The following is a 16,834-nucleotide window of genomic DNA, read 5'->3' on the forward strand; positions in this document are numbered from 1 at the left end:
CTACTTCAATGCCAGTTATAGTTTGGTTTGTTCTGATGTATTGGGCCATGGGTTCGAGTATAAGGGCAAATAATAAGGGAGATAATGGGCAACCCTGTCGGGTACCTCTTTCGATATTAAAGGCTTCAGATTTGTATCCAGCATATTTTATATAGGCTTTGGGTTTATTATATAATGCTTTGATCCATGTTAAAAAGTGGGGTCCAAAACCCCATTTTTGTAATGAATATTGCATATATTGCCAGGATACTGTGTCAAATGCCCTCTTAATATCGAGAGATAGAAAACATAAAGGGATTTTCCGTTTTTTAGCAATATGTGCCAATAACACTGCCCTGCGTATATTATCGCCTGCCTGTCTATTTGGCATGAAGCCTACTTGATCTCTATGTATTAATTTTCCTATAATGCTATTGAGGCGTTTTGCTATTATTTTTGCTAATAATTTAATATCAAGGTTTAACAGAGAGATAGGCCGATAATTCACACAGGAAGTATCATCAGAAAGGGGTTTTGGGATCATACAAACAATTGCCATTAGTGTTTCTTGCCGAAAAGAATGTCCATCTAGAAGTTTGTTAAAAGTTTCAGTGAGAATGGGAGAGAGTATTTCTGAGAATGTTTTATAGTATAAAGCCGAGTAGCCGTCTGGGCCTGGTCTTTTGTTAAGTTTTAGGTCTTTTATGGCGTTAGCAACTTCATCTATAGTTATAGGCTCATCCAAACTGCTTTTTTGATTCTGAGATAACTCAGGTAAGGTTATTTTTGAGAAGAAGGATTCAGCCTCTGTAGGATTAAATTCATTGTTTGTCTTGTATAAAGTTGCGAGATGTGAGTGAAATTTATGGACTATTTTAACTGGATTACAAGTGTAAACATTTTTTGATAATTTCAAACGTATTGGTTTGAAAGATTTGTTAGTTGAATTTAATGCCCGAGCCAAATATGTACCTGGTTTGTTTGTATTCATGTAGAAATTGTGTTTGGAGCGTTTGAGGGATTTATCAACTGACTCAGTGAGAAATAGATCGTATTCCAATCTAGATTTTTCCAGATGAGATTTTGTACTCTGAGATGAATTATCTTGAAATGATATGTAGGCTGCATTAAAATTGAGTTCTAGTTTTTTTGCTAGATTTTTGCGTTCCCGTTTAAATAGTGCCATTTGTCTTTGTATTGTACCACGCAAGACAGGCTTATGAGCTTCCCACAGTGTTATTGGGGAGATGTCTGTTGTATTATTAATTGATATGTATTCCTTTAAAGCTTGTTCAATGGCCATCTGATGTAGTGGGTGTTTGAGCATTATGTCCGGTAAGTACCACGTTGGGTCATGCGCTTTTGGTATGGCTGAGGCTATAGTAGTGTATACTGCATTATGATCAGACCACGGAATCGGAATTATATCTGATGCAATAATTTCTGGTATCATTCCTATTGTTAGAAAAATATGATCTATTCTGGTGAAGGTTTGATGAGGGTGCGAGAAATAAGTGAATTTCTTTTTCATTGGGTTACTTTCTCTCCATGAATCTAGCAGATTGTATTTGGAAAGAAGTTGAGAAAAAGGTAATCTAGAGGTTATTTTGGATGGTGTAAAAGGTGATTTATCTAGAAATGGGAGGAGGACCTGGTTCGAATCCCCACACATTATCACTGTTCCTATTTTGTGTGTATTAATCACTTGTAATATATGAGAGAGGAATGGTGTAGGTTGTTTGTTAGGAGCGTAGTAGGAAATCACCGTGATTGCTGTATCCATTATATAACCCATGACTATCAGGTATCTACCTTATGGGTCTTTAATTTCTGATGATAAGGTGAATGATGTGGATCGGTGAAATGCAATTAGAGTTCCCCTTTGCTTGGTACAGGCAGAAGCTGTGTAAATTTGTTGATAAAAAGGAGAAATATATTTTGGAGTAGAATCTTTGGTGAAGTGTGTTTCTTGGAGGCATACTATGTGAGCCTTCTTGTTATGGAAAGTACGGAAGGCTTTGGTCCTTTTTTGAGGGACATTTATTCCCTGAACATTCAGGGAAAGTATATTCAGTGGTGCCATGGCAATAGATCAAATAGTTTTGACTTACTTTTTGTTATGCAGAGCTGACTGCGCAGATCAACCTGTGTGGACTGAAGAGATGAATAGATAGAAAAGAAACCAGTGAATTCTGGAGTAAAGAGTAAACAAAAAACATATGAGATTAGATGATACACTGTATAAATTATTTTTTGCAAGTAATCACAATTTACCCGTGAAAGAGAATAAATATCTCTCTCAGGGGAATAAGTGCCTTCGTCACACTCCCACATAATATGATTGGGAGAATGAGGAGGGCTAATGGGGGTACACGGATCTTCCGCTTACAGGAGAGAAGTGCTATGTCAAAAGACATCAAAATGATGTTTCATTAATTGGAGTGCAGAATATAGTTTTTGTTGAAATTATTTATTCCAGGGTGGTTGTATATGGTTAGTCTTGCCCTAGGCTAAATAATTCAGTTAGAAAGGTACTGTTAATAACATTGGTATTGATGAAGATAGTTTGAATTATTTTGGGATTTTAACCCTTTTAGAGTAAACAATTACATATTTTATTCATATGCAACTGTTTAGAAATGTTAACTCATAAAATTGAGGTTGTATTGCTTCAGATTAGAATAAACAAAAACATAATTCTAGGAACTAGTTAGGTAATAATATATTTGTTTTAAGAAAAGAAAGAAAAAGCTTCCATTACTTCTGGATTATTGAACATATTTGTCCTAAAAAGTAATAAATCTATTGTTATTACCTGATAATATATAACTGAACAAGAATTTCCTTATTTCACTTATATATTCTAAGGCTATATGAATCAGAAGTAATAAGAAATATAACTGGAATGTAACATGATCCCACACAGTGTGTGACTATCAGAATGCAGTTACATTCAGTTATAAATACAGGTTTTTTATAGAGAACCATCTCTTAGTATAATAAATGAAGAGATATCAGGAATTAGGATGTCAGTCCATTGAATCTTCTTGGTCCATGGATGATGTGGCATAACGGCCTCTTTTGTGAGAATGATGATTCCCATTTTGTTCTGAAATTTTCTGGGTGCTGCCTGAAGGTGAAGATGATGCCATTCTTCTGCGTGTGGGAGTGTTGCTGCTGGTGGGTTCTGTCAGATTTAATTTTAAAAGGGTTTGTTGTAGTTCATCTGCTGATCTGCTTCTGTAAATTGTACCTTGGTAGTTAAATCTGACTGAAAAGGGGAAGCCCCATTGATACATAATGTTGTGGCGTTGCAGTTCCATTAGTTGGGGTTTCATGGATCGTCTTTTAGTAATAGTAAGTTGGGATAGGTCAGCAAAAATTTGATAATTGTGTCCTTGAAAATTAAGTTCCTTTTTTTCTCTTGCAGCAATTAGTATTTGTTCTTTCGTTCTGTAATAATGAAATTTTGTGATTATATCACGTGGGGGTTAATCTTTCTTTTTGGCTGTGAGGGCTCTGTGTACTCTGTCCAGTTCTAAACGTTCAATAGGGATATCTGGCTTTAGTTCTTGTAATAGAGCAGTAATAGTAGATTGCAGGTCTGTCACAGTTTCAGGTATTCCCCTTATGCGCAAGTTTGAACGTCTGGCTCTATTTTCGTAATCTTCGAGCTTAGTTTGAAGTATTAAATTCTCTTTTTTTAATTGTTCCAATTCTGTTATATTTTCTTGGGTTGTAATTTCAATTTCATCTGTTTTTATTTCTAAGGCTGCGGTGCGGTTTCCCAGCTCTCTTATTTCTTTGGTTAGGCTTTTTGTTATTTGGTCTGAGGTTTGTTTTAAAGCCTTATGAAGCATCTTTTCAAATTGTAATAATATTACTGGGGATACTGAGGAGGCTTGTGGAGAAGTTTGTGAGAGGATTTGTTCTGTATCTGACTCAAATGGAGAGTCTTGCTGTGACATTTTCTGTCTGTGAGAGCGCCCTGATGCTGTATCTTGTGAGGTGACTGGAGCTGCTTCAGCTGCAGTGAGTGCCTGTGAGCTCTTTGTGAGGTGATTTTTATTTCTGCCACGGTTTCCTCCCAGTACCATATTTCCTGCCCAAACTTTCACAGTTTGTTCCCTGGGGCAAAAAGGTTCAAATGGATACCTTTTGAGCCTGCAGGCTCCGCTTTGTCCTTCTCTTCTCTCCTCAGCGGTGTGGAGCTCTAACAATGCATGTCTGCTCTGCTAGGCTCCGCCTCCTGCCCCCCCAACTAAAATACTCTTAACACGTTTGCGATAGTCTACAGTAAGCCCAATCCTTTAGGTTTCAGCTTGATTATATAAGTGCTGATAACACTTTGAAGATTTTTCTGCTAACAGACATGATGACATTACAATGCTAATCAACTATTAAAAGATTGGGGTGTATTATAGGCCTTGGAGATGTGTTCACGAGTTTATAGTCATGTTCCGGAAGGGGGTCACTGACTGGCTATGTGGATTTTTAGCCTTCTCTATGTCTTTTTTCTAAAAATTGTCATTATTTGCTTACAAATTTTTAAACAAAAGTTACTCTGTGTTTTCCCACACAGTTTTGAGGTATTTAGACCTAATTATCATCACACTGGGCAGGTAAGTTGTTCATCTTTATGCATTTTTAGGCAGAATTCTCATATTTGGGGTGTACATTTATTATTTTTTTTTAACCTTTTTTTTTTTCATTTAAAACAGTCTATCCAAACACCAAATCGCCTACCATGTGACAGGCTAGTTCCCTGTAGTTCACCTGCAGAGTCCATTACTTGGTCACACAAGCCTTCTGACTTGATATTATGAGAGATGGAGAGAACATAGGTCAGCAGAACTGCAGAGAGCACAGAGAGGGGAGAGAGAGCACATTCAAATACATTTTTCTGGGTTAAAAAAATGACTATTTAGGTATGGGAGCAGAGTTGCACTTTAGTCATGGTATTCGGTTTAAAGCAGAACTCCGGGATTGTCAGAAAAACCCCCATTAATACACCCCCCAAAACACTAAACAGTCATTACATTTGTGAAATTTCTTACCGTTTAAGAGAGATTTGTGATTGAATTTTCAGAAAGACAGCTCTGTGATTCAAAAAATGCATCATCTTTTCTGGCAGGGAGGATCTCTTAGAACAGTGATTGCATCACATCCTTTTCTCTCTCACTAACTGTAATCAGACTACATTTCCCATGAATCTTTGGGATGGGAGTGAATGTGGGAGGGTACACTAGGCTTGTACATGTAAATATGAACTCGCCCACCTCAACATAAATCACACCCCTCATTCTGCAGCCAGCAAGCCATACATAACACATGGTATGATAGGTTACAGTCTTATAAATGCAAATCAGTGCAACGTGTCTGGGACCACCAGAGCCAAATGTTAGGGACCACCAGAGCCAAATGTCAGGCACCACCACCAGAGCCAAATGTCAGGGACCACCACCAGAGCCAAATGTCAGGGACCACCACCAGAGCCAAATGTCAGGGACCACCACCAGAGCCAATTGTCAGGGACCACCACCAGAGCCAAATGTCAGGGACCACCAGAGCCGAATGTCAGGGACCACCAGTGCTGAATGCCAGGGACCACCAGTGTAAAGCCAGGATTATTATTAGAAATCAGTTGATTTACACAGCGGGGATCTCCCGAGGTGTCAGGTATTTTATATAAGAACCAGGGCCAGATTAAGAACATCATGGGCCTGGTGCTGAGAATTTTGGTAGGGCTTTTTATAATAAATAAATAAATAAATATGCAAACAATTTTTTGTCGTAACAAATTAAATTAAATAGAGAGAGGGAGGATGAGAGAGAGAGAGAGAAAGAGAGGGGATGAGAGAGGGGTGAGGGGTAAAGCAGGGGGGATGAGAGAGAGGATGTGCATGAGCATGCGTCGGAGTGACAGCAAAGCAGCCTGGCCAAGGCAAGTGACCAAAGGCACACCTGTAAGGAAGACCGGCTAAAGATGGAAGCACCCGGGACCCACCGGATTGATCACAGCGCAGTGCTGGAGGGCTCATTCTGACAGGTAAGTGTACCGTAATGTGCTAATATGCTGTGCATACTTGTACATTATGGCATAACCTACCTTAGGGCCTCTAAAAAAGTAGTAATGTTACTAGCGCTTTAATATCACAGGATCCCAGGAGCCTCTCATGGAGCCCCCTACTGAACCGGTGGCCCTTGGGCAGTGACCAGGTGCATAGTTGCCAACATTTCAAAAAAAATTTCAGGGACACTTTTTTTTTTACCAATGGTATATTTAGAGTAGCTGACATCACAGTAGTAATCACAAAATTAAATGAGTACTAATAATGGGCAGAACAAATATGAGGACTGAAAAGAATTCCTTTAGTTGAACTAACAAAAGTGTGCCCATTCTAGAGCTGGTAACATTGAGGATATCCAATACAATTTTAAAGACCTGTTTTTGTGGGTAAGAAGCATAGGGGAGAAGTATGGATGGTATAACAGTGGGCACTATGTACAGGAGATGAGTGTGCAGGGTATGACTGTGGGCAGTATGCACAGCAGAGGGGTGTGGAGGGTATGCCAATGGGCAGTATGTACAGGAGAGGAGTGTGGGGGGTATGGCTGTGGGCACTATGTACAGGAGAGGAGTGTGGGGGTATTACAGTGGGCAGAATGTACAGGAGAGGAGTGTGGAGGATATGCCAGTTGGCAGTATGTACAGGAGGAATGTGGAGGGTATGATGGGGGCAGTATGTACAGGAGAGGAGTGTGGAGGGTGTTATGGGGGCAGTTAGTACAGGAGAGGAATCTGGAGAGAAAGACAGTTGGCAGTATGTACAGGAGAGGAGTGTGGAGGGTATGACAGTTGGCAGTAAACAGGAGAGGCGTGTGGAAGGTATTATGGGGGCAGTATGTACAGGAGAGAAGTGTATGACAGCGGGCAGTATGTAGAGGAGAGGATTGTGGGGGGTATAACGGGGGGCACTATGTATAGGAGAGGAGTGTGGAGGGTATGACAGTAAGCAGTATGTACAGGAGAGAAGTGTGGAGGGTAAGACAGTGGGCAGTGTGTACAGGAGAAGAGTGTGGAGGGTATGACAGTGGGCAGTGTGTACAGGAGAGGAGTGTGGAGGGTATGACAGTGGGCAGTATGTACAGGAGAGGAGTGTGGAGGGTATGACAGTGAGCAATATGTACAGGAGAGGAATGTGGCAGGTATGACAGCAGGCACCATGTGCAGGAGAGGATTGTGGGGGTATAACAGGGGGCACTATGTATAGGAGAGGAGTGTGGAGGGTATGACAGTGGGCAGTATGTACAGGAGAGGATTGTGGGGGGTATGACAAGGGGTACTGTGTATAGGAGAGAAGTGTGGAGGGTATGACAGTGGACAGTATGTACAGGAGAGGAGTGTGGAGGTTATGACAGCGGGCACTATGTACAGGTGAGGAGGATGAAGGAATCTGGGAAGGGAAAATTTAAAGGGTTGTGGAAGGATGTTTAGTGACTGCGTAGTGGTTAAGCGGGCCATACATGGATTGAAATTAAGCCAATTAAGTAGAGACCAGCCATGTATGGGCTAGCTGGTTGTGCACAAGTCAATATATTAATCGACTTGAGTACAACCAGCCTGTCAGGTTTTTCCCAAAATAATCAGTGCTGCCAGCTATAGTTAGCAACACTGATCATTGTATTGTGTTTGTAGGGAAGGCTCCCCACTGGCTGAATACAATAACACTGCGGGGTGATTCCCCCATCCACAGGTCAGCAGGTGAGAGGGTGTGTGGGGACAGGCTGGGGAGAGAGGTCTGTCAGCAGGGGGGTGTGAAGTGGTCGTGGAGGGATATCAATTAGCGGGTGGGGGGAGTAACTGGGAGGTGGCTAACATGGGAAGTGGCTGGGGAGTGACCTGGTTGGTGGGGAGTGTGAAATGGATGATGTGTTTTAAGTTTCTTTCACATTTGCGGTAATGCTTACTGCCCTCTGAAAAGTGATCTATGGTGAATTGCTTTTCAACGAGTGGTATAGCAGCAGCTGACAGGCATTCATGAGGTGCTACTGCCACTCCTTTTTTTTTTTTTTTTTTACATTGCTGAATGGTAGTTTTACATTGTTGGACTATGCTGCTACTGCAAGCGAGTTTGGCCTGCAGTTGCAGAGTGGCCCCATGGAAATCAATAGGCGTTTTTTATAGGCAGTGCTGCCTGTCAAACTCTGCAGGCTCCAAGCTGTCCATTGAGCTCAGTGCCTCTGACAAGAAGTGAGGAGAGGCACTGTGAGCTCATCCTCTCAATCTGCTGCAAACAGAGTGTGTCAGCTTGTATTCAAACTGGCCGCTCTGTATGTAGCTTCTGACAGGCTGCGCAAGGAGCCCCATATCTCCGGAACCATAGATGATAGGAGCTCCAAATTTTGACCAGTGGTGGGGTAGGTCTTCAGCTACCCCTGTGACCCCTGGTCGCCAAGCTACAACCCTTGAAGTCGATTGTTTTTTTTTTTTTATTTTAGCAAATGCGCCTATCTTAAGATAAGGGGCCTGGAACTGCAGCTCCAATAGCCCCTATGTTAATCTGGCCCTGATAAGAACACCAAAAGCTGATGTCCCGCCTCCCAGTACTGTGATTGACAGCGCACTGTGCCAATACTGCTCGGTGTTCGGATATACTATACCTGACACCGTGGGAGATCTCCGCTGTGTCATACAACTGATTTCTAATAATAACCCCCGCACTGCAAAGAGATAGTGGGCGGGCAGCGGAGGGGGGTTAACAATGGAGGGGCAGATTGCTGGCAGGGAGGAGGGAGGAGACAAGAGAAGGAGGACGCCTTCTCCATGGGCGGCACAGACCGGGGGCTGTGAGACCCCATCTGCCCACAACATCTCTGCTTCCTCCCTGCTTGTTTTTAGAGGACTACAAGGGGGCATGTTGCATAGTAACTACAGAACTCAGAAGAACATGGATGGCAAAGTTGGTGAAGGTAGGAGATCAGCAACAAGGACATGGAAAAAAAAATTTGGCGTTTGGAGTTCTGCTTTAAGTTAACACTCTGTAAACAGAGATGAGTTAATACAGCTTGCTTTCATTTTGATCTCACTCTTCCTTGCCAGCATGTGATGCTGTTCTTGTCAGTCAGTATTTTTTTTCTGACTGAGGTGTCTAGCATAGGCACGGGGACAAGATATTCCCTGGTAGTTATATGTATATACATTTTTCTGTACCAACTAACACAGCTTTCAGGCTGCTATTCAGATAATGTAAAACCTGAGACATAGCAGCACACAAACACTCTAGAAGCAGTAAGGCCCCTTTCACACATGCAGACCATTCAGGTCCGCCTGGCAGTTTTTTAGGCAGACCTGAACGGACGCTCCATACAGTTCTATGGAGTGATGGATGTCAACAGTGACATGTCCACTGACATCCGATCCTCTCCGCTCCACTCCGATCCACTAAATTCAGAGGGATGGAAACCCTATTTTCCATCCATCTGGCGGACCGGATCAGATGAAAACGGACAGGCGGATCTGTTTTCATCTGTTCCACCATAGAGGTGAGCGGAGATCTGACAGGTCCATCCCTGCACAGTGAGCTGAGACGGACCTATCATCTGCTGGCTCAGCGGGGATCAATGGAGCGATCTCTGCTGAGCAAGAGGAGTCCATCAAACCGGACATGTGTGTGTAAAAGGGGCCTAAATAAGCAGAGGCGTAACTAGAACCTTCAGGGCCCCAGTGCAAGAAACAATGATGGGCCCCCCCTTCCATCTGAGCTCCAGGGTATCCATGGACATCCTCCCAAAACCGTGCTTCCCGTATGCCCCCTGGGACGTGCATCCAGCGCAATCCCTCCCTTCAGTGCCCATCAGTAAATCCTATCAGCGCCTCCCATCAGTGTCCCCTATCAGTGCCTCCCCTTCAGTGCTCATCAGTAAATCTTATCAGTGCCCATCAGAGTCCTCTATCAGTGTCAATCAGAGTCCTCTATCAGTGTCCATCAGTGCCCTCTATCAGTGTCCATCAGTGCCCTCTATCAGTGTCCATCAGTGCCCATCAGAGTCATCTATCAGTGTCCATCAGTGCCCTATATCAGTGCCCATCAGAGTCCTCTATCAGTGCCCATCAGAGTCCTCTCTCTTCTCAGGACAGCACGGCTCTGAGCGGAGAGCGTGTCTCTCCAGTGGCATCACTAGGGTTGGTGTCACCCAGTGAGGAAAAAATTGGTGTCACCCCCCTCCACCAACTATAGCCCCCCTCAGTACAGACCCCCCTCCACTAACTGCAGACCCCCCTCTCAGTATAGACCCCCCTCTTGCAGTATAGATCCTCCTCACTAAGTACAGACCCCATCCATCAGTATAGCCCCCCTCATTGCAGGCCCCTATCTATCAGTATAGCCCCCCTCTATCAGCATAGACCCCCATCTATCAGTGTAGACCCCCTTAGTGCAGACCCCCATCTATCAGTATAGACCCCCTTAGTGCAGACCCTCATCTATCAGTATAGACCCCCCTCTATCACTATAGACCCCAGTGTAGACCCCCCTCCATCAGTGCAGACCTCCCCTCCCTCATTGCAGACCCCCCTCCATCAGTTCACACCCCCCCTCAGTACAGACCCCCCTCCATCAGTGCAGGCCCCCCCACAATGCAGACTATCCCCTCCATCAGTTCACACCCCCCTCAGTACAGACCCCCCCTCCATCAGTGCAGACCTCCCCTCCCTCATTGCAGACCCCCCCTCCATCAGTTCACACCCCCCCTCAGTACAGACCCCCCTCCATCAGTGCAGGCCCCCCACAATGCAGACCACCCCCCCTCCATCAGTGCAGACCCCCATCAATGCAGACCCCCCTCAGTGCAGACCCCCCTATCAATGCAGACCACCTCCCTCCATCAGTTCACACCCCCCCCTCAGTACAGACCTCCCCTCCCTCATTGCAGACCCCCCTCCATCAGTTCACACCCCCCTCAGTACAGACCCCCCCTCCATCAATGCAGACCCCCCCATCAATGCAGACTCCCCTCATTGCAGACCACCCCCCCTCAGTGCAGACCCCCCATGGTGCAGACCCCCCATCAATGCAGACCCCCCTCAGTGCTGACCACCGTCCCTCCATCAGTGCAGACCCCCCTCCCATAGCGTTCCCCCCAGCACATGTCTATTTGAATAAAAAGTTTACAGACCTCAGAACAGCACGGAATAGGCACAGTGGCATGTGTCCCTCTGACTTCTCCTCCTCCCCCTCCCCCTCCCCCTCCGTAAACAGAGAGGAGGGGGAGGCAGCTTCGGTCCGCTCCGCTGTGCACAGCGCTGTGTAGGGGTGAGGACTGTGCGGCGCCACTGCCCACAGGTGTCACCCCTCTGGCAGGTGTCACCCGGTGCGGCCCGCCCCCCCGCAATGCCTGTGTGTCTCTCATCTAACAGCAGCACAGAGACACCGGCATCATTTGTTTTATTTCCCTCTCCGTGTGTCCTCTCTCGCACAGGATGACAGAGGTCACACAGCTGATCTTCTCTCCCTCCCCTCTCCTGTGTGCTCTGCGGGAAATGTGAGCTCCTTAGCTTCACACTTGACTGCCCGCGGAGCACACAGGAGAGGGGAGGGGGGAGAAGATCAGCTGTGTGTCCTCTGTCATCCTGTGCGAGAGGGGACACACGGAGAGGGAAATAACACAAATGATGCCGGTGTCTCTGTGCTGCTGTTAGATGAGAGACACGCTCTCCGCTCAGAGCCCCGTGAAGAGCAACCCTGCTGGGCCCCCCCCACAGTGGCGGAATGCTGGGCCCTGTCGCAAGTGCAACTATTGCGACCTCGGTAATTCTGCCACTGTAAATAAGTATGTGGGTGCCTCTTACTAGAGCGCGCCATTCCAGAACATCAAACAGAGTGCAATGCAGAGGAACTACTTGTAAATTTGGAGTTGCCTCTGCCCCCTCTGTAGTGCTGGCTCCTGTCCCAATGCGGAGTTCTACTAACTGCACCCCATCTCTTATCCTGGCTAGCGGTCTCCAGAGTGGTGCCAGCAGCAGGAAAGAAGAGATCTTCAGGTCAGTGTGAAGCAATACACTGGGCATAATAGTATAGGGCTGCTTTCACATTTAACCGCGACTCAACCGTTCCTTCACTTTACGCGTGAAGGAGCCCCAGGGCTGCCACTGCCAAATGCACTAAGTGCTCATTCACAAGTGCAGCAAGCACTGCTGCTCCTCTGTAAAGCGATCCCAGTGTATTTGACAGGTGGTGAGAAGGCGATATGTTGCATCCTCATCAACCTGATTTAAACCCATGATTGCCGTCATGCGATTACGCCATGGTCAGACATTTAAATCAGGTGTGAGGAGGCAACACTGGGCCGGTGATTTTTGACTTCACCCCGTGTTGTTCAGGTAGCTCTCCACCTCTTTAAGGTTGCCTACCCCTGCTCTAGACTGTGTTATTGGAGCTAGTGTTGGGCAGCCTCTGTACTGTTAGGGAAAAAACAGTTATTGCCAGCGGCCCCTCAAAGGAGAAGTATAGCCAAAGCTTTTTTAACTATACTTCTCCTATAGGTCATAGGACTAAAGTCTGCTGTTGGCTTATGTCACTCCATATGGTCAGTATCCACCCAGATGCCTGGACCGGCACCTGGCTCAGCCTCCCAGCAGTCCGTTGAGAGGATGAGCCAGCCCCTTCTGCCCCCTTCACAGCCCAGTGCTCCAGTGAGCGCTGGAGGGGCAGAGCAGAGAGCTGGTGACTGACAGTCACGGCTCTCTGTTTAGAGCGGAGGCAGAGAACTGAACGTTCAGCTGTGTTTGATCGCTGCAGAGCCGGCGGGGGATTGATGCTGCATCTACCTAGGTGAGTATAAATGCTTGTTTTTTTCGAATTCTAGACTTCTCTTTAACCACTTGCCGGCCAAGCTATAGCCGAATGTCAGCTACAGTGCGGCCGGCCAGTTCTGGGAGGCCGTCATATGATGTCCTCCTGTGATCCTCCGTACACAGCTGATCACAGATCGGGGTACAGAGCTAATCAGCAGCTCTTTACCACGTGATTGGCAGTGTCCAATCACAGCTGATCATAGATGTAAACACAAGTCGGCTTGTGTGAATGGGAGGTCGACACTGATAATCAGGGCACTGATTATAAGTATCCTGATTATCAGTGCAGTCCCAACAGTGCCCACCAGTGCTGCCAATCATTGCCCACCAGTGCTGCCAATCAGTGCCCATCATTGATGCCAATCAGTGCCCACCAGTGCCTCCTCATCAGTGTCACTTATCAGTGCCAATCAGTTCCGCCTAACAGTGCCCATCAGTGCCACCTATTAGTGCTGCCTCATCCGGCCACATCAGTTAAGAATAAAAACGACCTGTCTGCAAAATTTTATAACAAACTATGAAAAATGTTTTTTTTTCAAAATATTCGGTATACAAAAATTGGCCTGGGCAGGAAGGGGGTAAACGTGCCCAGTAGGCAAGTGGTTAAATAGCGCTACACTAGCGTTTTTTTTTTCTGTGACAGGTGTACTTTAAATATTTAGTCAAGGTTATTTCATGGGGATAGTATTAAAATGAAAGACTGGAGTAAACCAGATTATGTCTTCCACGTTGATGGCTAGATTGAAGTTAGTATATTCTAGGACAGTAGTGATTGTGGAGTCCATATTTAAAGATCGCTCAGCAAGTGAAAAAGGAATTGCAAATTATCAGAGCATTAAATTGCAGCTCCTGCTGTAGTTTTCTTGAGTTTTCATTTAAAGTTCAAAGCGCACCTTCTAGAGGGTAGATCATTAATATGGTAATTCGGGATAAGTGCATTTTTTCATGTAATGAAGTTATTTTCTGGAGGAAAAAGGTATGTGCAGGAAAAAGGTAAGTTATAAAGGCATCCTTACTACAAAAACTGATCTTTGCTAACAATACAAGAAATGGGAAGCATCTTTTAAAATAGTTAAACAGTGTAAAGAGTGGAATGACAATATTTTGCCAGAGTTCTCTGTACTTTGGACATTCAATGCACTTTTTACTTTTCTTTTAAAGTACATGTCCATTGTAAGCCTTATCTGAATAAATGATTTATCAATGATAACTGACTGTATATGATAAACAAAACACTGTGGATGATAAAACATGCCAAGTGTTTTCTTTTAATTAATAAAATTCTTCTCTTAGGTTTTTTTCATTCTTTGTTACATTCTTTGTTGTATATCAGCACTTCCAGTCGCCGGAAGCTTCTTTTAGCAACTTCCTGACTACCATGCTGGTAAGTCAGACAACCACTCTGTCCCTAGGTTAAAGGGCAAAGTACTCTTCTTGCAGTGCCCATGACTGGTCTTTAACAAACTGTTGTACTTCAGACAGACATTGTTCATACTGATGAATCCAGAAGGCCATAGTGTGTTTGAGTTCTTCTGTGGGTGTTCAAGTCCATAGGTTAGTGGGTCCCGCGAGAGCATGACTAAACATAGCACGGTAAGGTGAACGGCCTGTTGTGGAATGTTCTGTATGTGGCTGTATTTCCAGGACACTAATGGATCAATTTTCTTCATCAACCATGAGATAAACCTTTAAGCAATTATATTAGGGTACAATTGAACCACTCACATGCCCCATTGCCTTGTGGGTGGTATGGGGTAGTGTGCAACTTCTTAATGGGTAACGGGTGGTATCATTTTTGGAGAAAACTGCTTTTGAACCAGGATCCCTGGTCTGAATGTCCCTTTTGCAGACAGCCATAAGAAAAGTAGAAGTGCACACAATATCTGGACAGTGGCCTTGGTGGTCTAGTTATTCATAGGTACTGCTGCAGCAAACTTCCTTTATGGCCTTTGCTTTCTTGGGATTGGGAAATATACCTTGTCTGTAGATGATGTGTCCTAAAAACTCTCATGCTTGAATAGATGGCACTTACTGGGTTTGAGTTTTAGCCCATACTGATGCAGCCAAGCCAACATAGAATTACGTGGGCAAGATGGTCCTTGACTGTGGAAGAAAACAGCAGTACGTCATCTAGAGAGATCTGGGTATTATCCAGATTAATGTCCCCAAGATGGTGTTTCAAGATCCTCTGGAATGAAGCAAGTGTGGCCTCTCTGAGCTGCTAAAGGTAGGGAAACAGAAAACGTATCTTTCCTGTGCATTTCTAGGAACCCAGGGAGTTGTGGAAAAGGAGTTAAAGGGGCCTTCTCCTGCATCTGAGCATGGTGATTAAATGGGCAGGAACTGCATGCATTCCACCAGCTGTTTGATGTTATTCTTTAAGGCTGGTTTCCTAATGGTTACCAAGATAAACCATGCTTGTGCAATTTGCATTGGAACAGCTGCTTGTAGTTTAAGAGCATTTCATAGGGTGACAATGCAGAAGAACAACTAGGAGGCAATAGAAAGTGTATGCTCAAGAGCCTTTATTGCTGAAGTCACTTATAAATGACAATGCAGAAACACATACCGGAGAAAGACAAGTAGGGTACAGAGCATTGGCACCCTTTAACAGGAGGTGCTTGCAAAAGGCTCCTCATGGCAGGACCACCTGGTATTAAATGAAAGCTGCAGATTTAAACATATAGAAAAGGAATTTTGAAAAGACATCAACATTTTCACACTACAGGGGGTCCCCTAGTTACAAACATCTGACTTACAAACCACTCCTACTTACAAATGGAGGGAGACAACAGGAAGTGAGAGGAAATCTACCCCTAGGAAGGGAAATTCACTCCTGTAAGAGCTATTATGGGGAAAAGGTACCTCCACTGATGCTTTATCACCAAGACTTGTTTCTACAACAACCCAAAATTTTCAAAATCCAATTGTCATTGGGAAATAAAGTGAGTTGAAATCTTCTGAAGAGGTGCACAGACAGCAAAACAAATGTCACAGGGGTGATAACCCTTCCCTATGTTATCCAAAAAGCTTAAAAATAGTTTATTGGCTGGAGCTACATTTAAAAAATGTACCTGTTCCGACTTACAAACAGATTCAACTTAAGAACAAACCTACAGTCCCTAACTTGTTTGTAACCCGAGGACCCCCTGTATTATATTTTATTGCTTGGGTCTACATATACTATAAATAATTTCCACCATGTTTATATGGAATGCTTGTTGGACTTTACATATTCGGCCTGCTTATATTTTTGCACCTCTCACTGGATGGTTTGTTTAGAGGAGGTTGCACTGATCTGGTGATGTGTTATTTTTTCTACTAAGTTCCAATATGCTATAGGATATAAAAAAAAATGCAGTGCTTACTTCAAAGCTACAGGTAAAATACAAATAATTGGTAGGATTAAATTGGTGCTGGGGGTGCAGGATATAGAATATATTTGCTATAGCATGCTTCAGTATATCATTCTCTTTAGCACAATTGCCCTGAGAGTTAGTGAGGCTGGCTATCATAGAGGTGTTTGTGTATGTGTGATAATGGACAGCTGTTGCACAACTGTTGCATGTAAAACATTCAGGTACAAAATTTCATGCAACATTTGAGGGTTAACATTGAAGTCTATGGCCCTCAAGTTGCATGAAAGTCAGACCAAAGTAGTGCAGGAACTACTTTGAAATGGCTGAAACTTTAAGTCACACACATATGAATGGTTATTATTGGACAACATGGGGTACGACCTGCCCACCAACTTTGATGTCCAAAGTCGCATGACAAGTGTGAATGGACTCTTAATCTCAGATACATTGACTACAAAGTAAGAAAATGGAATACAGCAGGAACAGAATTGAAAGCCAGTGTAGCCCATGCATATAAACAAGCAAATAAAATAAGATCTGTATGTGGGCAGGTGGGGCCCTGGTGTGGTTGTTTGTCATGTCCTCCATGTTTTCCCATTAACTCGTTGGGCACCAAGTGCTGGGTCACATGTGAGGCCTA

The sequence above is a fragment of the Aquarana catesbeiana genome, linkage group LG05 (assembly GCF_042186555.1).
Source record: "Aquarana catesbeiana isolate 2022-GZ linkage group LG05, ASM4218655v1, whole genome shotgun sequence".
In the NCBI taxonomy this organism is placed as follows: Eukaryota; Metazoa; Chordata; class Amphibia; order Anura; family Ranidae; genus Aquarana; species Aquarana catesbeiana.